This window comes from Pristis pectinata, chromosome 3 (assembly GCF_009764475.1).
Source record: "Pristis pectinata isolate sPriPec2 chromosome 3, sPriPec2.1.pri, whole genome shotgun sequence".
Lineage (NCBI taxonomy): Eukaryota > Metazoa > Chordata > Chondrichthyes > Rhinopristiformes > Pristidae > Pristis > Pristis pectinata.
This window is the reverse complement of record NC_067407.1, coordinates 73,529,260-73,535,032: the sequence shown is the minus strand read 5'-3', so window position 1 is coordinate 73,535,032 and position 5,773 is coordinate 73,529,260.

Below are 5,773 nucleotides of genomic sequence, written 5' to 3'. Positions count from 1 at the left end.
GTAAACTGAAGGAGCGAGAGTGTCTTACCTGCACAAGGTGCACCTACCTACAATCTTCACAGCAAGTGTGGTCCAGCAAATCGGTATGGAGGAGAGATGTCCACCAATCAGCAGTGACGTTTAAGGTGGCCAACTTGGTAAATGAGTGCACAAATGAAATGTGACACTGAATTATTCAGGGTAGTTACAAACTAACAGTGGGAACCACCTCTCAAAGTTTCAATTTTAATACACAACTTGAAACAACTTCACTTAACTGATAAGTAAAATAAAACTGCCCTTATTCCTCAGTTTTCAGTATGTTCTGAATATTAAATAAAACCTTTTCAGAACCTGTAACCAAGACCAACACAAGGAATGGGAAAAGTACCTGAGTTGTACTTTGTATGTGAACACTCCCTTTTTCCTTAGAGCAAGGATCGGGTCATGGTTGTTCCGGACTTCTTCATGGTTGCAGCTTCCTCCATTGCAGTTAGAGGGATGAGTAGAATCAGCCAATTAATTCCATCATAGAATCACACAGTCCCCTCAGCTGGCTCTTTACACAACAGGTAACCTCTCAGACACCAGCAACAGCAAGATAAAATGCAGCATCACAAACAGAAAGCAGACTGACAGAGAGGGAGCAAAGGGTTAATGAGATGGGAATCTGAAGGTGATAAACTGCCCCTTCTTTGGGGGATAAAAGTGAACTGTGGAGAGTGTGGAAGGTGGCTTCTTAAATCACCGTGAACAGGTTACTTTATATCTAGCATTGTGTAATGACGAAAGGTTAATTGAGGATCTGGTAGTACAGAGGCCATTCGGGAACAGTGATCATAAAACGATGAATTATATATAAAGAAAAAAAGCGATTTAGTTGAATAGACCAGTTAGAAATGTGGGCAGAGAAAGGGCAGATGGAGTTTCATCTGGACAAGTGTGAGGTGTTGCATTTTGGGAGGGCAAATGCAAGAGTCAAATGTACATAGTAAATGTCAGCACCATTAGGAGTATTGATGTACAGAGGGATTTGGGGTGCAAATCCATTACTCCCTGAAAGTGACAACAGAAGTGGTGCTAAAGAAGGTGTATGACATGCTTGCCTTCATTGATCAGGGTGCCGAGCATAAAAGTCAGGAAGTCATGTTGCAGCTGTATAAAATTTTGGTTTGGCTATATTTGGAATATTATGTCCAGTTCTGGTCACCATATTACAGGAAGGTTGTGGAGGCTTTGGAGAGGGTGCACAAGAGATCTACCAGGATGTTGCCTGGATTAGAGAGCACGAGCCATAAGGAGAGGTTGGACAAACTTGGGTTGTTTGTTTTCCCTGGAGTGTTGAGGGCTGAGGGGTGACCTGATTGAAGTATATAAAGTTATAAGAGGCATATATTGGGTAGATAGTCTTTTTCCCAGGATGGAAATGTCAAGTGCTAGAGGGCATAGATTTAAGATGAGAGGGGGGAAAGTTTAAAGATTTCATGGGCAAGTTTTTTTATATGCACAGAATGGTAGGTAGAAAGCTGTTCAACCGAGTGCAAGTACATTCCAAAACCAAGCTAGTCCAAACCTCAGCAGTCAGCAAATGCACTTGCATGTGCACACACATTCAGCAGTTGAGCTCCGAGACATTGATGACTCATTCACTGTAGCATATAAGAGGGTGGGCCTTGCACTTTTACATCCAAGTAAATAAAGCTGTTCTACCAACCTGCCCCTGCTGCACTCCAATAATAAGGAGAAGCGAGAGGCTGGAAAACAAGGACCACTTCCCATATCTTGGGAGCCACCCCTTGGCAAAGGCAGAGAATGAAATGAGATTCACCACTGCCTTCAATACACCAGCACCATCTTTGGTTGATTGAGGAAAAAGGTGTTTAAAGATCAGGACCTCAGACCTGGATATTTCATAAAATATCACTCCAGTTTTTTGACTTGGAAGGAATCTATTGCATTCAGCTATTCCAGCTTTGGCACTGAATCAAATACTTTGTGATCCCAAAATGATCTTTATAATATTTAACTTAATTGCAGCATAATGAGGAACCACCACAGGTCACAAAAGGCCATGAAAACAATCCAAACGTGCTCTGAAGGGAAGTATCAGCTTGGATTGCTGAGCTTCCGAACTCCATAATTTCAGGTTACTGTTCCCACGACTGCTCCTACTGATTCTGAACACTTGTGCTTTGAGCCAGTATCAGAACTGTAACACACACCTACAGATCAGTATTACAGATCACCAGCTCACTTACTGTAGACTGGGCTGTATGTAGCTCATAGTCACCCTGGGGTAACGTTTTCCAACCCACAACTTGTGGAATTTAATGTTACAACTTTCTTCCCAGAATTAAGAGTGGAAAATATGTGGAAGCAGTTTGGTGAAGGTGAAATCTAGCAAGATACAGTAACTACTTCAAATGGAAATGGATCTAATCTGTGCTACAAGCCATGAATATCCTCCAATGTGCTCACAGCTTTTAATCTCCAGACTCAAGAAGTTTTAACCTCCTTTCAAATTTTGTGAAAGATTTGAAGTCGTGTAAAGTACAACATTATCCACTGAAAATGATCAGCAACAAGCTGCAGTGTCAGCTTAATACATGCAAATCGAACCAATTATGATAAGCCTAACTTTCCTACATTTAGGTAAGTTCAGCTGAAATATTAGAAGTATTAAGCATCCATATTAGACACTGGAGATGATATGCAAAGTTACACAGGACACTTTTGCAGTTATCTTCGTAAAGGTGAGTACAGAGGAGCTGGCCAAAGTTGATTGGAAGGGGATTCTAGCAGGGATGACGGTAGAGCAGCAATGGCAGGAATTTCTGGGAGTAATTTGGAAGACGCAGGATCATTTCATCCCAAAGAAGAAGAAGGGAGGATGAGGCAACTGTGGCTGACGAGGGAAGTCATAGACAGTGTAAAAGCAAAAGAGAGGGCATACAATATTGCAAAAACTAGTGGGAAGCTAGAGGATTGGGAAGCTTTTAAAAACCAACATAAGGCAACTGAAAAAGCAATAAGGAGAGAACAGATGAAATATGAAGGTAAGCTGGCCAATAATATAAAAGAGGATACCAAATTTTTTTCAGATATGTAAAAAGTAAAAGAGAAGCAAGAGTGGACATCGGACCGCTGGAAAATGACACTGGAGAAGTAGTAACAGGGAACAAAGAAATAGCAGATGAACTAATAAGTATTTTGCATCAGTCTTCACTGTGGAAGACACAAGCAACACGCCAGAGATTCGAGAGAGACGGGGGGGTTGGGGGGTGAAGTGAGGTGTAGTCGGTATTACTAAGGAGAAGATGCTTGGGAAGCTGAAAAGTCTGAAGGTGGATAAGTCACCTGGACCAGACAGACTACACCCCAGGTTCTGAAAGAGGTAGCTGAAGAGATTGTGGAGGCATTAGTAGTGATCTTTCAAAACTCACTAGAGTCAGGAATGGTTGCAGAAGACTGGAAAAGCACAAATGTCACTCCATTCTTTAAGAAGGGAAGGAGGCAAAAGACAGGAAATTAAAGACCAGTTAGCCTGACTTCAGTGGTTGGTAAGATGTTAGAGTCCATTAATAAGGATGAGGTTTCAGGGTATTTGGAAGCTCATGATAAAATGGGCCAAAGTCAGCATGGTTTCCTTAAGGGGAGATCTTACCTGACAAATCTGTTGGAATTCTTTGAGGAATTAACAGGCAGGATAGACAAAGGAGAGTCAGTGGATGTTGTTTACTTGGATTTTCAGAAGGCCTTTGACAAGGAGCTGCACATGAGGCTGCTAAACAAGATAGGAGCCCATGGTATTACAGGAAAGGTACTAGCATGGATAGAAGATTGGCTGGCTGGCAGAAGACAGAGAGTGGGAACAAAGGGGGCCTTTTCTGGTTGGCTACCGGTGACTAGTACTGTTCCACAGCAGTTGATTTGGGTCCACTAGTTTTCATGTTTTATGTTAATGATCTGGATGACAGAATTGACAACTCTGTGGCCAAGTTTGTGGATGATACAAAGATAGGTGGAGGGGCAGGTAGTGCTGAGGAAGCAGGGAGTCTGCAGAAGGACTTGGACAGGTTGGGAGAATGGGCAAAGAAGTGCAGATGTGACTCTGCTAGGAAGTGTGTGGTCATGCACTTTGGTAAAAGGAATAAAGGTGTAGGAATTGTTTCTAAATGGGGAGCAAATCAGAAATCAGAGGTGCACCAAGAGACTTGGGAGTCCTAGTGCAGGATTCCCTAAAGGTTAATGTGCAGGTTTTGAGTTGGTAGTAAGGGAGGCAATGCAATTGTTAGCATTCTTTCAAGAGGATGAGAATATAAAGCAAGGATGTAATGACGAGCTTTATGAGGTGTTGGTCAGACCACATATGGAGTATTGTGAGCAATTTTGAGCCCCAGATCTAAGGAAGGATGTGCTGGTGTTGGAGAGGTCCAGAGGAGGTTTATGAGGAATGATCCCAGGGATGAAAGGGTTAACGTATGAGGAGCATTTTTATGGCTCTGGGCCTGTACTCACTGGAGTTTAGAAGGATGAGGGGGGATCTCATTAAAACCTACTGAATATTGAAAGGCCTGGATAGAGTGGATGTGGAGTGGATGTTTCCAGTAGTGGGAGAGTCTAGGACCAGAGGACACAGCCTCAGAATAAAAGAACGTTTAGAATGGAGATGAGGAGGAATTTCTTTAGCCAGAGGGTGATGAATCTGTGGAATTCATTGCCACAGATGGCTGTGGAGGCCAAGTCATTGGGTATATTTAAAGTGGAGGCTAATAGATTCTCAATTAGTAAGGTGTCAAAGGTTAACAGGGAGAAGGCAGGAGAATGGGGTTGAGAGGGAATAATAAATCAGCCATGATTGAATGGCAGAGCAGACTTGATGGGCCGAATGGCCTAATTCTGCTCCTATGTCTTATGGTCCAACAGGAAGGTTTTTACAATATAATTTCCCACATTGCAGGGTATTATAGATTCATAATGGTCCTAGCACAGGAGGCCATTTGGCCTGTCAGATCCAAACCAGCTCTTCATAGGAGTAATCCCTCTCATTCCACTCCCATGACCCCCAAAATTCTTTCCTCTTTGGTACACTTGAGCTCTACAATTGAACCCATCCTCACCTATGCATTCCAGGCCCTGATCATTCATTGGGTTCATCTCCTCATTTCAGCTTCTTTTACCAGCCACTTACATCCCATGACCCTGGTTCTTGACACCTCCACCAATGGGAACAGTTTCTCTCCACCTATTCTGTCCATAGCCTTCATGATTTTATATACCCCCCCTCCCATCCATCTCAGCTCCAACACCCCTGGAGTCTCTAGTCTATCTACAGACCCCTAAATCTGACATTGGTTAAGTAAATCCCTTCTGCATCCTCTCAAAATTCTTCACATCTTTCCTTTAGTGTGGTACTTGGAATGGCCAAACCGAAGTTCCTCATCACTTTGTTCCTCTATACCTACAGCTTGAAAGCCCAGGATCCCCTTACACTTTCTAACCATTCCTCAATCTGCTCTGTCACTTTCAATGAACTATGCACATTAAACCCCAGATCTAACATTCCTCATGTCCTCTATGAAACACTTCACATTTCTCAGTACTAAACCTCACCTGTCACCTATCCACTCACTTCAGCTTGTCTATCTCCATTTGCCCATAACTCACATCTCCAGGTTTTGCATCATCTGTGAGTTACGTTCAGGATACTGAAGCTCAGGCCACAAATGTTAAGGAAAGAAGTAATTAGAGTACAGACTCCTAGGAAACTCCACTGCGTCAGGAAAAACTTTTG